Below are 18,492 nucleotides of genomic sequence, written 5' to 3'. Positions count from 1 at the left end.
TACACTGTTGGTGGGAATATAAACTGGTGCAGCTGCTCTGGAAAACAGTGCGGAGGTTCCTCAAAAAACTATTGATAGAACTCCCTTATGACCCAGCAATAGCACTGCTAGGGATTTACCCAAGAGATACAGAAATGCTGATGCATAGGAGCACATGTACCCCAATGTTCATAGCAGCAATGTCAACAGTAGCCAAAACATGGAAAAAGCCTAAATATCCATCACCTGATGAGTGGATCAAGAAGATGTGGTATATATACACAATGGAGTACTACATGGCAATGAGAAAGAATGAAATATGGCCATTTGTAGCAAAGTGATGGACCTTGAGGGTGTCATGCTAAGCGAAATAAGTCAGGTGGAGAAGGACCGATACCATATGTTTGCACTCATAGGTCTAACAGGAGAACAGGAGAAACCTAATGGAGGACCTGGGGGAGGGGAAGAGGGAAAGAGAGTTGGGGAGAGAGGGACGCAAAACTTGAGAGACTATTGAATGCTGAAAATGAACTGAGAGTTGAAGGGGAAGGGGGAGGGGGGAAAAGAGGTGGTGGTAATGGTGGAGGGCACTTAAGGGGAAGAGTACTGGGTGTTGTATGGAAATCAATTTGACAATAAACTATTTAAAAAATAAATAAATATCCATCACCTTTAGACCTAGTGAACATGTACTCCTTGCCCATGGCATCTCACCAAACATTTCACATTGGTGAAGTAGAGAGGTGTGGTCCCATCATTATGTAGATGATTAAACTGAAACATGAAGAATTCAAATAATTGCCCAAGATTTCAGAGCTAGTAAATGGCAGAACAGGAACAGAACTCAGAACTGTCTCCTGACCTTTTCAACTGTAAAATAAAGACATGCTGTGAGTCTCAAACTTTTCTCTTGATGTATTCCCATGAAGGCAGGACTCTGTCTTACTTTTGGTCACTGATGTATCTCAACCACTTAGACCATAGTTTAGCACATAGTAGGCACTCAGTTAATGTTTATAAAGTATCTGCAAAAGAGGTTGAAATCATGGTTTTGAGAGCTCTGGAACAGCTCTCAAAAGTCACCGTCAGGGATGCCTGGGTGGCTTAGTCGCTTAAGTGGCCGACTTTGGCTCAGGTCATGATTTCACAGTTTGTGGGTTTGAGCCCCACATCGGGCTCTGTACTGATAGCTTAGAGCCTGGAGCCTGCTTCAGATTCTCTGTCTCCCTCTCTCTATGCCCCTCTCCTACTCTATCTATCTCATAAAATAAATAAACACACACACACACACACACACAAGTCCCCTTCTACAAGCTGAAATTTCTTTCGAGTCTCATAATTTAACTTAAAACTTTATGTGGACTCTGTATTCTACTTCATAACATCACATACATGTTTTAATAACAACATCATAGAATGTAGTTTAACCTAAACATCATTTTTCAAACTATTCAACTCTTAGGTACCATTAACCTCCTTTTCCTCACCAAATAAGTTATCCTGGTGCTCCTGAAAGATTTGATGTGTTTATCATATGGTTTCTAGCTTATCTGGCACACCTCATACCAGCATGTGTAGATAGTTGGGCTAAGGAGCTTGGACCTAAGTGGTCTCAAATGTTCTCAACAACTCAAAAATGCCATGCTTTTGGAACAGAGTACAACCCACCAGATAAAAGTGACCTGGAGACACATACAGAACATCTTTGTTCTGGATGTAAACATGCATTGGGGTTTTTTGACAGCTGAAAATAAAATTAGTCAATTTTAAGCTTATAATGAACCAACCCCCTAGATATTTCTTATAGGAACTGTTGTAAGTCAGATACTCATCTTATACTGACACATTTTTATTTTTTGGACATGTGTGTGAGATGGTACATTTCCTCCCTGATAAAATTAATCACTGGGTTCAGGTCATCATTCCAGTCTGTTGAAAGCTTTACTGAACCCAGTTGTATCATCGTTCACAGTATCCACCAGACAGAAAATTGTCAAATATGCCTTTCACGTCTTCATCCAAAGCATTCACAAAATAAATACATAAATAAAAATTAGGGCTTGCCACTGGACAGCTTCACCTGGGTCAAAGACAGTCATGACCAAGAGGAAAAACATGCCTTAGTAGAAGGACATATCAACATCTCAGTGTGGACATGAGATATTTTTATATTTTTCAGAAGAACAAGAATTAGCTTTAAAGGACCAGAGACACTGAACTAGGATGACAAAGAATAATTCATCAACAGTCTAGGTACTGTTGATCAATTACCTATGAATTTGCCCATCTGCACTTTCATCTGTTTATGTCCACAGGATATTAAAAAAAATGTTGACCACATGTGCTTCATCTCTGTTGAGCCATTCTAGTAGAATGTTTTTTTAATAAGGCTAATTTGGCATTATTTTGTTTCACTGCTTTTTCTCTGAGAGTTCAAAAACCGTAGGCATTTTTTCTGGAAATTAAGATACATTTCGCTGGTATAAAGATTCTGGAATTTTCCCATATCCATCACTTTTAAGATCACTTTTATCTACCTGGACCAGATGTTTACAGAACCCCACTTACACTCCCTCAGTCTTCACTGAAGATCACTGTGCAGTTTCTTCCCTCCTATCTGCCAGAGGACATTCTCTGCTAACGGAGCCTGCTAAATCCATGAGCAGGGCGGCTGTGTCCCCCTCGGAGAGACAGTTGTGAGGCATGTCTCACAGTCATTCTCTCAGAAGGACCTAAGACAGCATGAATTTAATCCTCAACTGGAATAATTCGCTACTATGTACCTCTGCGTGCTTTCCTCCTTTCCTCGCACTTTCCCAATCACATTCTCTTTCCTGGGATCCCTTCCTGAAAACCTACCTGCACCCAAATCCTTATCTCTGAGTATGCTCTGGGGAAACTCAGAACTAACACACAATCCCCGACCTCCCAGCACTGTTCCATCTGTGTGATTTTTCTAAAATTACTGAAAGCGTTTTCCCAATAACATCAAATGTTGTTTCACTACCCATAGATACCGTGTGCATTTGTGTGTATAGACTAGAAACCACTGAAAACCTACGTATGGGTACTTTCCTACCACTGCTCCGTTTTGTGCCTCCATGGCCCTTAGTCACATTTATTTTGCATTTTACAACATGAAAGTCATCCTTCTTGCTGGAGAAGAGGAAAACAAAATAGTAGTTAGGCAGTATTGTCTTTCTCTCTCTCACAAGGTAACTCAAGGTCATATTGAAAGTCTTCAAAAAAAGAACCCAAGATTAAATATATATATGTTTCTAAAACTAAGCAACACCCAAATATTCCGTTGAAAAGTTAAATTAACCATTTATAAGATAGGCGGGGCGCCTGGGTGGCTCAACCGGTTAAGCGTCCAACTTTGGCTCAGGTCATGATCTCACGGTTCGTGGGTTTGAGCCCCGCATCAGGTTTTGTGCTGACAGCTAGCTCAGAGCCTGGAGCCTGTCTTCAGATTCTGTGTCTCCCTCTCTCTCTCTGACCCTCCCTGCTCATGCTGTCTCTCTCTCAAATAAATAAAAATAGTAAAAAAAAAATTTAAAACCATTTATAAGATAGTTGGCATCTATCTGTAAGTTATTAAGAAACTAAAGCAGTTTGGCAAGTGGGAATATTGTTTTTACCATCTAAGGGTCTAAATCCAAAACTGGGGTTCTATTATTCTTGAACAAACACTTCTTTAGTTCTGAACAGATCAGGCACTGTGCTAGAAAATGGGGAGCTATATCTAAGAACAAGATATACCCCCTGACAATAAGGACCTTACAGTTGAGTGGACAGTGTTGAGGGTAGATATGGGAGGAACAATCCATTTGACCATTCCATGTCATCTCCTATAGCCATTCTAGTAGGATCTTGAATTTCTATGCTAAGTTGATACTTAATTCACATCCTAAAGCTTCTGAGTCCTTTTAATAAACTGGCCAGTTTCTTTCTCCTTCCTTTTTTTTACCCAGATGATAACAGAATATTCCTCACAGCTCCCAAAATTCTTTGTGATATTCTATTTCCTCTTAATTCTCTTCTGCTGGGATGTTTCATTTGGTTGAAAGTAAATGGCACTTTATTAAAGGTATGAGATGATGCTGTAGGTAGAAGCACTGAAGGGAATATGCTCAATCTATGTAAAATGGTTGGTATGGGATGCCTACCAGATTAGCACATTATGTCCAAGATGACCACCTTGTGGTCAAGAACATCAACCTTAAAAAGCGGAACACCAAGGGTGCCTTCTCTGAAACTGCCACAAAGCAGATCTACTCCAAATGTGCCTGGCACTAAACTGCATTTAATCCTGGTAAGAAACTGAAGTCCCACAACACTGGTTTCATGCAGTAACCCGGAAAACAGATTTAGGAATATGTCACTTCAGATACTGCCTGTCTTTGCAAGGGCTGAACACAAAAAGTTCAATACAGATATACTACATGTGATTTTGTACACCGTTTATAATGACCTTTTTCAGAAAATGCACTGTTGACATGATTCATTCTTTTTATAGACTAGCATAGCAGTCGCTTTTAGAAAACTCTGCTATTGCAATACCTGAGTTTAAAAGAAGAAAATCCGCTTCCTATTGTGTTTCTTTCATTAAAGTAAGTCAGATGTATCATTGCTATTTAAGTAGAATTATTCAACAGACTTGTTCTGGAAGCAAAACACTTCAGGAAACACAGTAAGAGGTTTTCAAGCCCTTGCTATGAGGAAAGTTTCTTACTAACGTCCCATTTCCCCTCCTCCGCCTGAATAAGCCTGATACCCACTGGCTGATGAGATGATACATTAGACACACAGAGACATTCTGGTTTTCTGCTCCTTTAACTAGCTTTGCCTTAAAAGAGTCGCTTAATCTTCCTGAAACGCAGTTTCTTCTTTTTCAAAACAAACTGTTTAATGATTAAAAGAGATGATATACTTACAATGCCTGGCATATACCTGGCACTCAGTAGAGCGACATGATAATGGAGTTACTAATTGCCACAGAAGCAGCTATTCCCTAAGATAACTTGCAACTCAGGCCACTGCTCTGGTGGTCTTTTTCTTTTTTCTTTTTTTTTAACATTTTTATTTATTACTGAGACACAGAGAGAGACAGAGCATGAGCATCGAAGGGGCAGAGAGAGGGGGAGACATAGAATCTGAAGAAAGCTCCAGGTTCTGAGCTGTTGGCACAGAGCCCAATGTGGGGCTTGAACTCACAAACCACAAGGTCATGACCTGAGCCGAAGTCGGACCCTTAACAACTGAGCCACCCAGACGCCCCAACTGCTCTGGTGCTCATAGAAGTTGCATGCTCCCTGGTTCTGGGAGTCCATAGCTTTGGGAGATTTCCTATTAATTTTCACTCCTAGTATCTTAGACAGCTGAAGTTTTCTTGCATGCACTGTGAATCAGGATCAAGGATAATATCAACTTAATCCAGTTGGTGAGGTCATCATCCCAATGACTCCAGCATGCCTACATGCACTTTATTATTTATAGAGATTTTTCTCTCCTTATGATCGAGGGTAAAGGAGAGAAGTCCTCATCCATCCCAAAATGGTCTCTTTTAGGGGATGCACATGTCCAGCAAATACTGTTTATATAAATCAACTTACTTATTAAGTCTTATTATTTAATCAGATTCATATTTAACTGCAAGTGACTATGAATGTTAACTCTTCTGATAATTGGTATTTTCTAACACTCAATGCTAAAGAATAAACCTACCTACCCTGGCCAAATACAAAATATTTGATATACAGGTTAATGTCAGGATATGTGACTCTTTGGGACTAAACATTCAGTGTCTGTCAGATTGTTTTACTTACCACCCACATGACTGTATAGTAAAATATACTGTCAAAAAGCATTTCTTTGAAAGGGCATTTCGCCTGCTTCTGCTGTAAGACTAATTAGCCATGACAATTAGCATAGGTGCAGATCCAAAAAGAAACAGAATTAGCTGAAACAAAACCATGCTACAGGCAAGTCGTTGTAAGAAAAATGAAGCATGAGACCTAACACAGGCAAAAATGCCGTACTTCCTCAGGCTCATAGCCACCAAATACATCCTTTTTGACACTTGCTGGAATGATAAACATTTTACAATCTGGTAGGTAGATTTTAAAGAGAGCTTGCACAAATGCCATTTTAATACCAAAGACAATCCAAATTTATAAATGTTATACAATGCAAGGGAAACATTCAGACAATATGAAAGAATTCAGAGACCAAAAAAAGATGCAAAATTCAAAATTTACAAGAAAATCAACACGAAACCTAATTTTTGGATGTATGGGCATGGCTGTACCAAATTTAAAACAGATCAGAATCCTTCATTGATAGTTCCAAAATATGAACTCTAAACAGAGTTAAGAAGAAGGTTTTTTGTAGCAGAAGCATTTCCACACGCTGGTTTCCATGGTGTATTCTATGCATAAATATTCCAGTAGACAAGTAAAGTACAAGACATAAGTAAAAATTTGTCATCTGGTGGCACCTTGGACCTCTGCAATTCTTGAAAGGGCTTTCATTGTTTAGTTTGGGGGCTCACTGGGACCTATAGTTTCCTTAGATTATGGATTTCTTTTCAGAAAAATAAACAAACACACTGCACATTTTGAAGACAATACACAGCAGAGATGAAATTCCCCTTGATGTGAAGGTCATGACCACCACCATGAGAATAAGTTTCTTCTTTTTAGGTGAGAATTGGAATGAGTTTATGATGACCTCAGGATAGAATGTCACATCTCACAGATGAGGCTAAGCCAGAGAAAGACATTAATGCTCAAGGTAGGCCATTTTACCAATTCTCCACCACACACCTTGGTAAATCCTCATTTAAAAAAAATCCATTGTTCTGTGCTCTATAGGTTTTTTTAAGCTACATAAAAATAAGAAATTTAGTCTCGCTGTTTGTCTCTGAAGCAGGACAGATGTTTTAAAAATTACAGTTAACTTCAATATATGCAAATCTTATTTTTCCTAAAGGGAAAAAATTGCTAATGATGTTCTTGCAACTACAAAGTTCTCTTCACCTGAGGAGGTCATTTTAAGAATTACTTGTTATGCAAAGTGAATGCAGAATTAATGCAGAACAGTCTAAATTGTTTCTTGGGCATATTACTCTAATGATGGGTAAATCTGAGGAAAATTACCTAGAAATATTCATTCCAGGGATTCCAATGATCAGGTTTACTGAGTCATCAATTTCTTAATTACTCAATAATATACTTGCTACTACACCTCATTTCTATTTGGAATAATCTCTGTCACCAACTGGGTGAGTGGTTTCATTATTTTAAAACACCTAAAATAGGAACAGTTATAGAAACCATTACATTTCAGAGAGACTTCTATCAGTTTCAAAGAGAGAAGATACAGTTTTGGGGGAAAAACCAGAATTGAGGGAATAGGCATAAATTTAAGACCACCAGTCCATTCCTTTCATTATCTGCATGTTTGAAAAATCTGACTAATATTTGAAAGACTTGAAGAGTGCTTTGTTTTGTTTTTTGATTCATTAGTCAGTTGAGAAAACCTGACTCCATTAAGTGAAGAAAATTATCAAATCACAGGCCTGGGTGGCAAGAGACAGGGAGCGTGTCAACTGCAGAATGACCTACACCAATACTTAGTCCCTTGGGACATTGGTGTCTGCCATGGCAAAGTGACGAAGTTGAACTAAGTGATCCCTAACGCCATTCTTTATATTTACTGCTCGTAAATTTGGAGGACACTTATCAGAAATTTTTTAACATGACAACTAATTTTATGATTATTTTTCAAGATAAGGTAAGAGGAGAGCCATATATTTGCATGTAAATTAAAGTTCAGAAGGATACATAATAATTCATGGGAAGAAGTATCATGTGTGTGTCTATGGAGAAGGGAGAAATGTTTTGTCTCTTCATGTTTTTCTGAAATTTAAGAATCTTTATACATGAACATTCAACTTTTTCAATTAAAATAACTTAAACCAAATATACATGAAAACTATGGTACAAACAGTTCTTCACAATTACAATGTTTGAATTTGAAATACAATTATTCCATGGCTGTACTGATGTGAGTTTTTTCCCCCAGAATATTTAGGTTTAGGGTTTTCTTAACCCTGATGTTCTTCCCCTTTTTGTCTGCTTAACCAGTTTCTACTCCCAAGTCCTGTTCACCTCCTCCTCCTCCTGCCCCAGTACCTGCATACTAACGCACTCATGTTCATATGTCTCTCTCTCTCCCTAGGCCCCAAAGACAGACACCTTGTCTTACTCTTTATTTCCTCCCAAATTCTTAGCACGATGGCTGGCACTGGGAAGTGACTCTGCGTCTTTTATCCCTGGAACACACCGTGATGAAATCGGACACCTGATAAACTCTCCTGAGATTTTTTTTATGCCATTGAAAATATAAGGAGAAAGACAAAGTAAAATCCTATTATATACCATAGACATAAACACCTTATGGAATGTAACAATTTGAGCTGATGTCAGTGGAAGCATGTTAACAAATAGGGAGCTAATTTTTTTTCTTTTCTTTAAATTTTTTAATGTTTATTTATTTTTGAAGAGATAGAGAGCACACAAGTGGGATAGGGTTAGTGAGAGTGAGACAGAATCCGAAGCAGGTCCAGGCTCTGAGCTCTCAGCACAGAGCCCGAGGTGGGGCTCAAACGCACAAACTATGAGATCATGACCTGAGCTGAAGCTGGACACTCAACTGACTGAGCCATCCAGACGCCCCAAGGAGCTAATTCTTTAGGACTGGTTTGCCTGGGCTTCCCAGATAGACTCAGATTCATTGACAAGCATCTAAATGTACTCTATCATTGAAGTTTTTAAAAAGAATTTTCTCATCTAAAATTCTGCAGTAACGGGAATTAAATCTAATGAAAAATGGTGAAGTGTTTTTAGACTGGGTAAAAATACTAAGAATCAGAATTGTGAACTATGTCTCTCTGTACACAATTGTCAAAGTTCGCATCAACAAGCAGGTCATTTCTGAGACCCAAGAGTGAATCAAAGAGGCAGCTGACTTGTAATGGGCAATAACCTGTAATGGTCCAGGAACTGGAAACATGGAATCAAGTTCCCTTTTTATCACTCACCCTCTGTGTCAATTTGGACAAGTCACTTTAGTTATCTGAGCTTAATTTTCTTATTTATAAAATAACATATAGGATGCCTGCCTATAAGACTACTAGAAAGACTAAATGTCCTAGTTTATATAAAACCAATGCATCAGGTATTAATCATAATACGGCTATAGAATACTATTATTCATTAAAGGTTTTTCTTCACTGATTCTTCTAATCTGGCCTGGCTTGGGTAGAAGTTCATGGTCCCAGTGGAATTATACCAACGCATAGAAACCAGGAGCCCTCAGGTAGTCTTTGTTCCTACCCTTTCTAACTGGGTAGCCTGAGGCAGTGTCTTAACTTCTCTGCTTTGATTTCCCACTGGGAAAATAAAGAACAATATAATTTTACATAGCTGCGATATTTAAAATAACCGAATGGAAAAATGATTGTGAAATGCTTTGTAAAGCCTTTCAGCTAAGATAAGCATATTTGTGTCTTGAAAAGTGAATGACAGAAAGGTAAAGTGGCTCATGACAGGATGTTCAGCTTACTGGTGTATATAGGAAGAAACTAGGCTGGAGACTAGTTCCAAGTTCCTGCTACTCTACTACCTATTTGAATAAGTAGATTGGGTACATAAAACATTGGTCAAAAAATATATAACACGATATGAATTTTCTAATATAAAAAAGGCAAAAAATGTTTATATACATAAATAGGCTAAATATTATTCAGACACTAAAGCATTACTGTTCAGTTACATATTTTTATAAAGCAAAACACATTTACTGTATATATTTGACAATGACTTCACTGACTAGTTTTTCTGTTACTACTGGTTTCCAACCTCTCATCTACTTTCCATCAAAATTAAAAGCTCTTTCTTTCCAAGTCTGTTTGGGTATAGCTGCTGCTTGTCCTGCTTGTACAAGCAAGGATTGACTTAAAAATGGATCTGAATCTTGCCCAAAATATTCTTGAGTATTAACCACCTGGAAAAACAACCTGACTTTTTTGCAATCAAAGTTTCTAATGAACGTTATCTATCAAGGGATAATCAGTTACAGTTGCTTATTTTTTGTTTGGGTATGTTTTATTTTTTTTAATTATATCCGTTTACTATAGAACACCTTTCCTGAGGTTTTGCTGCAAGTTTCTACTGAGTTCAGCTTTAATAAAGAAAGATTTTTTTAAAATTCTCTTAATACTTTGACAGAAGAATGGGAAAATGACTTTTTCACATGCTGGTTAACTGCAAAATGTTATATTGTGCCTCTTTTGTTCACTTCTCTCTCTAAGGATAATGTTCATGCCCTGTTCAAATTTACTATTATGACACCAAAAAATGGCTCCAAACAAAATTGCTGATCCTTGTTTACACACACAAAGGGATGTGAAATATAAATCCTCACATTAGCATAGTTTGTGAAATGTCATTCCATTATGTGATCACTTCCTGTTCCATAAATTGGGTCAACATCTAAAAGAAATCATTCTATTATTACAAAATAGTACAAAAGTACCCTCTTTGCAAAAAAAACTTACCTTTTCCCAGATTTGAGACAAAAACCTCAGAAACTCTGCTTTGCTCCTTTCTTTAAGACTCTTTACTGCCCTACTAAGCTGTAGCTATTTGTTCACATTCTCCTCCAACACTGGGTCATAAAACTCCTTAGGGCAGGGCCTATGCATAAACCATCTTTCCAAAGATCTTAGCACCCAAGAGGTGCATCAAAAGTGTTTGCAGAGTTGAATTTACATAATAAGTGATGTATGCTACACTTTTATAACTTTATCCTCTGCATTATTTAGCCTCCTATGGAGACAGAGAAGATACCCCAAAGAGCATGCCCTTCACCAGCCATAAACATGTGCTCAGCCTGACTCCTTCTGGAGACCAGGACATACCTGCTATTCCTTATCCTCATACCAGCACAGCTATATAAAGACATGGAAGAAAGAACCAAAACATTCAAGGGATTGGTAGCTACCATGACCATATATCCCAATTTTCCAGGGATAGGCCCTATTAACATGTATCAACCTGGCATCCAGTTTGGCCTAGTGAATCCCTTTTACCCCCAAAAATGTTGTCTTTTGGCTAATAACTTATATGGTCCTCTTATTAACAGCCATACTTCAACTGTGTCCTTTATTCCTCTACTTGTAGAACTTGAAGAGGGGTTCTGAAAACACCAATGACAGACTAAATAGAGCAGGGATCAAAGACATGGTAACTGGAGGTTGAGTGGGACATCTTCTCTTGCCCCTTAGTTAGTACCTAAAACCCAAAACTGATAAACAGAGGATGTCACATTTGAAACAGAATGGCCATTATCAAGAATCAGAAGCCTCTGCCAAAGCTCATTAGGAAGAAACAAACCTGCCCCAATGCTCTCAAGTCATCAGTCCAGCCCCATCCAAATCCCCATCACTAACACTCCTTTTACATGTAAACTGAAGTGGACAGAAGAAAGAAACATGAAAGTCCCGAGCTATTGGCCTAGAAGGTGGGCCAGAAACCTAAGTGAAATTTAGACACTTCCCCAGTGATGGGGGAGGCTCCCATGGGATCATTCAGAGAGAAGAGGGCAATTTCAGAAGAGACCATGATCTCATTTCCCGAAGGATGTCTGCTTATTCAGAAAATGTTGAGATCTTCCCCACTGCACGTTGAGAACCAAGGGAAGACAGATGGCAAGAGAAAGCAGGACACAAATAAGAGGAAACCAGGGAGGGCCAAACATCCTCTACTTGGAATGGCAAAAAGTATGTCTCCCTTCAGGGTCATACATGGACACAACAGAGAGAAGCTAGGCTTACACTGTCTTGCCAGTACCAGACCCAGAAAGGCTGTGCCAGGAAAGGCACATTCAAAGAAGTGGAATCCAAACCAGAGCCAGATTTCCTCCAAGGACAACTGTGTGGTAAGGAGATACCATGTTTTTCACACACACCTTCCACAAAGGGTCATCCCAAATACACATGAACTTGCAGAGAGCCAGCCTTTGGACACCTGTCACACAGAGGCCATCAGTAGCTAGGCAGTATTGTCCAGGCTGGCAGTAACTATGAAGAAGCCACACAGGGGCAAGTTAAGGAAAAGACTCCTCCCTACTTACCAGCATTAACATGTAAGAGGAACGAACTAGAAAGAGGAAGAGGACACTGATGACGAACCTCAGGGGCAACACAACCCTTGTCACTCAGGTCATCCAGAGCTGTAAGATTTAAGTTGGACTTTTAAACTGGATTTTTTTTAAGCTACAAGTGACTGGGAGACTTCACGTGCTTCCCAATATGTCATTCAGGATGTCATTCAGTGATAAAAGTTGCAATCAACAGAGTTGAAGGAAATAATGAGAACAAGTAAAATTTCAAATGTGCACCTTACCAAATTGAGGCTAGCTTGACTCAAAATCAAGATGTTTTTTTTCCTAAGTACAAGCTCTGTAAATTAATCAAGTACTCAGAGATAAGAGCTCAAGGTTTTTCGAGCCTGGAAAGGTACCCTGGCTTAGTGTCCAAGCAAGGACTGATTTCTAGTCTGCAGCCGATGTTTATGTCCTATGCACTGAATGGCGAATTCATATCAAAGATTTACTTTAATAGCATCTCACCCATTGATTAGAACCTGGCTCTCAAAACCTTGCTGTTTGTTTTCCCAACCAGTTTCCAAGGTCATGTTGTTTCTGCTCCAAACCTCTGCTTAAGGCTTCAAATGATTCCCAGCAAGAAGAACACAATCAAGAGTATCCTCTGCCAGGTAGCCTGAATCCCGGGTAACGGTACTTTCTGTCTTCATCTTCTGCATCTGTTTCCCCGATACTTCGGTGACTCAAGATTTGAGAAAAGGAGAACCTTCCTCAGAAAAATGCTGAGAACTCCTCACAAAAGGTAGTCTAAGGACCATATTTGCTGCGCTTTCAATGAGTATTCTTTTGAAAACATTCTGAAACACTGTAATTAGTTCTATAGGTTTCAGAAATGGCTCTGATAAAAATGGTTTAATTTTAGCATTAGTAATCTTAGTAAACAGTTTAATCTTAGCATTAATAAGTCTCCAACCCAGGCTCACTCAGGATTGGCTCCCACTAAGCCAGAGGAGTATAAAGGCAGCTGAGCTCAGTCAAAAACTGGGTAAGTGCTAACACTGTACTTAGACTACATGTGAGTGCCATGAACCTTTTTTTCTGTCTTCACTGTAGCTTTGTCCCTTAGGAGTTCTGTAGCAAGGTAACTTTATATGATGGAAGTCAAATTAATGATTGGCCTGGGATCACGGATCTCTTGGTTCCTGACTTTATCAGGAACTTGAACACCAATGTTTCCATACCTTTCTTGGCTTTTGACTCAGCAAAATTCAATTTAGTGTACACCACTGTGCCAATCTTTTTGGTCCATAACTATGCACAACTCCCATTATGGGAGAACAATGAACAATAACAAATCTCCACAAGTGCTATAGTCTAAATTTAAAGGAACAAAAATTCTCTTCCCCCACATTTTCAATACCTCTCAAATTGTATGGGTGGCCATAAACTCTACTTATATGTAGTGCCAACCCTTTAAGTTTCAGAAGATATGCTGTATCCTTAGCCAGGTGTGTGCATGCACCCACCCACCCCTCCCCCACACACACATATTTCACCATCACTGTGACCACCACGACCACTGGGCCAAGTGTACAATTTGAAACAAAAAGTACCAAACTCTGTTACTCACCAGACAGCTAAGAAATAGACTGGATAGAAACTCATTTAGCAGAATAAACCACAATGAGCAAAACACATCATAAAATGTTTGAATAAGACTTTAACAACATAATCTGAACCAATATACGTAATTTCAGTTTTGGCAGTTGTATTTGTTCTATCTAAAAATCTATGTTTTCTCACGCATTGTTGGTGAGAATGCAAACTGGCACAGCCACTGTGGAAAACAATACGGAAGTTGCTCAAAAAATTAAAAACAGAATTACCATATGATTCAGTAATTCTACTACTGGGTATTTACCCAGATACGAAAACACTAATTCAAAGGGATACATGCACCCCTATGTTTATTGCAGCATCATTTATAATAGCCAAGCTATGGAAGCAGCCCAAGTTTCCATCCATAGATGAGTGGATAAAGATGTGGTATATATACACAGTGGAATATTACTGAGCCATAAAAAAGACCGAAATCTTGCCATTTGCAACAACACAGATGGACCTAGAGGGTATAATGCCATGTGAAATCAATCAGAGAAAGAGAAATACCACACGATTTCACTCATATGTAGAATTTAAGAAACTGAACATAGAACAAAAGAGACAAACCAAGAAACTGACTCTTAACTATAGAGAACAAACTGATGGATACCAGAAGGGAGGTAGGTGGGGAGATGGAGGAAATAAGTGAAGGGGATTAAGAGTACACTTATCGTGATGAGCACTGAGTCATGTACAGAATTGTATAATCACTACACTGTCCACCTAAAACTAATATAACACTGTATGCTAACTATACTAGAATTGAAATTAAAAAAGAAAAAGAAAACTAGAAAAACAATCTATGGTGTTTTAAGAGACAGGAAGGAAAGCTTAAAGTATTAGACTGCCCCATATATACCCCCATCTGGAATATTTAGAACACAACCAACCTTCTTGCTAGCACTCTTCCCTTTATCTTTAGTATCGTTTTGCCACTCCACAGTCATATTCTCAAGAGATTTTTCAGGAAGCCCCGAATATTCTCAGAAAAATCACAGGATCCATTTGATATGAAGAGAAACATGCTTACTGAAAGACAGGTGGCTTCATGTCCTGAAAAGAACATGAGCTCTGTAGTAAAGGCAGACATGGAGTTACCTCCTGCCTAGAGCCATGAACATTTGGGCTTATTACTTCTCTAAGCCCCAGTTACTTCATCTGTAAGATACAGTAATGTGATCCCACCTCTGAGTGTTCTATTGACTCTAAGTAATATATGTGGAAGAGCTAGCACATGACACTTTTTTGATAAATGGTTTGCATTATGAATTTGCAGCTCTTAAACTGAAACTGAGAAGCAGTTTATCGACATTTTAATTATATAATATGTAGTATCGTTCGAATATGTTCTAAAAGTGCTTGCGGGGGTCGCCTGGGTGGCTGAGTCGGTTAAGCAATGGACTTTGGCTCAGGTCATGATCTCACAGTTTCTGAGTTCGAGCCCCACACTGGGCTCTGTGCTGACAGCTCAGAGCCTGGAGCCTACTTCAGATTCTGTGACTCCTTCTCTCTCTGCCCCTCTCCTGCTTGTACTCTGTCTCTCTCTGTCTCTCAAAAATAAATAAATGTAAAAAAATTTTTTTTAAGTGCTTTGGTTCAGGAGATCTCATAAGCTGGTTATCTGGAACATCATCAGCTTTCGATCTTTCTTGTTAATTTTCAATTATTTACCCTGTGATTTGGGCTAGCAGTTCATAGATTGTTATTTGCCCTCTAAAATCACATGAGGAAGCAACAAGAAGATTTGTTTGTACACAGTTCAAAACATAATCAAAATTCTGATAATCTGCTGTGCTGCAACCCCAAGAGAACATAAGGGGGGGAAGATGATGAATAAGGCATTGCTTCTTTGTTTGATCACATTTTCAACAAAACAGCAAAATTCAGTACTGTTTAGCAGCTTACAATGCAAAACATCTATACTTATAATAGAAACAGAAAACTATTTCCAAGACCTCTTTTTCACTTTGTTGAAACAAATTCTGCATTTCTAACCAGCTCCATGGAAATAACATTTAGGCAAAGAGCAGTCAAAAAGGCTTAAAATCACAAGTGACTGAGATCACTGTGGCAATGAGGAGGGTAAGGGAAAAATATTTCTCAAACATTATGATGGTCCCCTCTTTGCATCCCTGCCCCCTATTCCAGAAACAAATCCCTTAACAAGCCAATTATAAATATAGACAGGTATAAGCCTGGTTAAGACAAAAGCCTGTAAGGGATGGACGAGCATTATCTGTGTTTCACCATCCAAATAATGATTGCAAAGATCTGCTGACTTAGAAACTGAACTTGGATGACCCTCTAGTCTAGCCTCTCATGCCATGCAGAAATTTCTCCTGTAACATACTTAAACTATCCCAATGAGAGAACTGCATTAACTTCGTACCAGGAAACCCATCCTATCCTGCTATAGCTTTGAAACTCAGGTCAAGCTCAGGAAGACTATTTACTGAAAATTTTATAACTACAGAGCTACCTCGCTTCATAGCCAGGGTCTTGAGATGAGCTGCCAGAGGACAAACAAGGAAGAAGCCACCTTCTGGAGCTCCAGTGATTCCCAATTAGGTGCCTATTTGTGAAGCCTAACATTAGTAGCAATTCTAAAATAAGCAAAAGTGGTTCTCCAAAGATAATTGTTCTCAGCAGACAAGCATGCCAAGGGTGAAGAAAAGTAAAGACTTCCATAAGCTCCAAGGACTCTACAGGGTGGCTCAGCCTGGTGCCTGAGCCTGAATTTCAATGGAAAAGAAAGATCCTGACTGCCTTTGTTTTATCTTCCATAGTCCTATCAATACCCAATTACCCAAGTGTAAGCAACTACCCAGTTACCCAACTGTGTGGAGCCCAATCCTACATCTACAGGGTGTGATCCCCCTCCATCACCACTTTTTCTTCTGTCAAAGGAAGACCCTTTCAAGTGACTCCTTCCTCTCTGACAGAAGACTAACTGGGGAAGCCTGTAGAAGGCAACTGGCTTTATTGCCTGCTAGCTTGATAATTAAGATGACTGGATGTTAAACAGAATTACTGTGATCACTTTGCAAAATATACAAATATAAAATTACTACACTGTACACCAGCAACTACTATAATGTTATATATATCAATTATACATCAATAAAAAGAAAATGGGCTTACATTTAACTTCTTACATCAATTCATGAATTTTCTAATGCAAAATTTACCTCCAACGTCTGAAACACCAAAAAAAACTGAGATTTACCAGTAAGTCTTGGGGCCCATGTCCTATTTATCTTTGTACCCACAATGTCCAGAACAGTGCCAAGCACATAGCATATGCTTGGCAAACAGCTGCCCTAAGCAAAGGACTGAAATGTTTTCAAATACTAACCTTCAAAAGCATATCTTCTTGTTGGAGATTATTAGAATCATAGGGTACTCTGTGCAGCTTCTCCAGATCCATAATAAGTTTTCTGTACTCAACAATTTGCAGGAGGAAAGCCCGAAGAAGTCCCAACCTAAGAAATTCAATAATAGGGGTGTCTCAGTCAATTAAGGGTCTGACTTCAGCTCAGGTCATGATCTCACCATTTGTGGTTTCAAGTACTGCATCAGGCTCTGTGCTGATAGATCAGAGCCTGGGGCCTCCTTCAGATTCTGTGTCTCCCTCTCTCGTTCTCTCTCTGTCCCTTCCCCATTCGTGCTCTGTCTCTCTCTGTTTCTCATAAATAAATGCATGTTAAAAACAAAACAAAACATTCTTTAGCATTGTTTCCCTTGATCAATGTACAAAAGAACTTTTTCTTATTTATATATTCAGAACATTCCTCAAAAAGGATCTTACTAAAGCTCCACATGGACATTTGTCAAAGTTGGCTAAAATTTACCTCTCATTTTGGACTTTTCATAAGCAAATTGCAACAGCATGACTTAAAAAACGAGGTAACTCTATATGCAGGTGACTTTGAAAGGAAGATGCAGAAAAAAGATTGATGCCTTCTTAGAGATCAGTTAGCCACCCAACAAAGGTGGGTCATATATCAGAAATATCTCAAAAGCATGTGTTAGAGAGACACAGAGAAAGAAATGGCCCTCAGGAATTCACATTAACAAAAGAAAGGATAAAAACCATATGATCCTGACGATAGATGCAGAAAAAGCATTTGACAAAATACAGCACCCTTCCTTAATAAAAACTCTTGAGAAAGTTGGAATAGAAGGAACTTACCTAAACATTATAAAAGCAGTTTATGAAAAGCCCACAGCTAATATCATCCTCAATGGGGAAAAACTAAGAACTCTCCCCCTGAGATCAAGAACACGACAGGGATGTCCACTCTCACCACTGCTGTTTAACATAGTGCTGGAAGTCCTAGCATCAGCAGTCAGACAACAAAAGGAAATAAAAGGCATCAGAATTGGCAAAGAAGAAGTCAAACTTTCCCTTTTCGCAGATGACATGATACTCTACATGGAAAACCCAGCAGACTCCACCAGAGGCCTTCTAGAACTGATCAATGAATTCAGTAAAGTCGCAGGGTACAAAATCAATGTACAGAAATCAGTTGCATTCCTATACTCCAATAATGAAGCAGCTGAAAGAGAAATCAAGAAACTGATCCCATTCACGATTGCACGAAAAACCATCAAATACCTAGGAGTAACTTAACCCAGGATGTAAAAGACCTATATGATGAAAACTATAGGAAACTT

The 18,492-nt window shown here is 38.8% G+C and overlaps 1 long non-coding RNA gene across 1 annotated transcript in view; it reads right to left on the bottom strand.

The window, feature by feature from the left end:
* The window catches only part of LOC115289110, a 367,076-nt gene that overhangs the window by 187,595 nt on the left and 160,989 nt on the right, over window positions 1-18,492 (bottom strand). Inside the window, exon 3 of the long non-coding RNA XR_003907384.1 lies at window positions 17,171-17,297. This is a non-coding gene — a long non-coding RNA (uncharacterized LOC115289110). The remainder of the gene's footprint in view (window positions 1-17,170; window positions 17,298-18,492) is intronic.

This window comes from Suricata suricatta, chromosome 4 (genome assembly GCF_006229205.1).
Source record: "Suricata suricatta isolate VVHF042 chromosome 4, meerkat_22Aug2017_6uvM2_HiC, whole genome shotgun sequence".
Taxonomy (NCBI): Eukaryota; Metazoa; Chordata; class Mammalia; order Carnivora; family Herpestidae; genus Suricata; species Suricata suricatta.
This window is presented reverse-complemented; position numbering and strand designations above follow the sequence as displayed.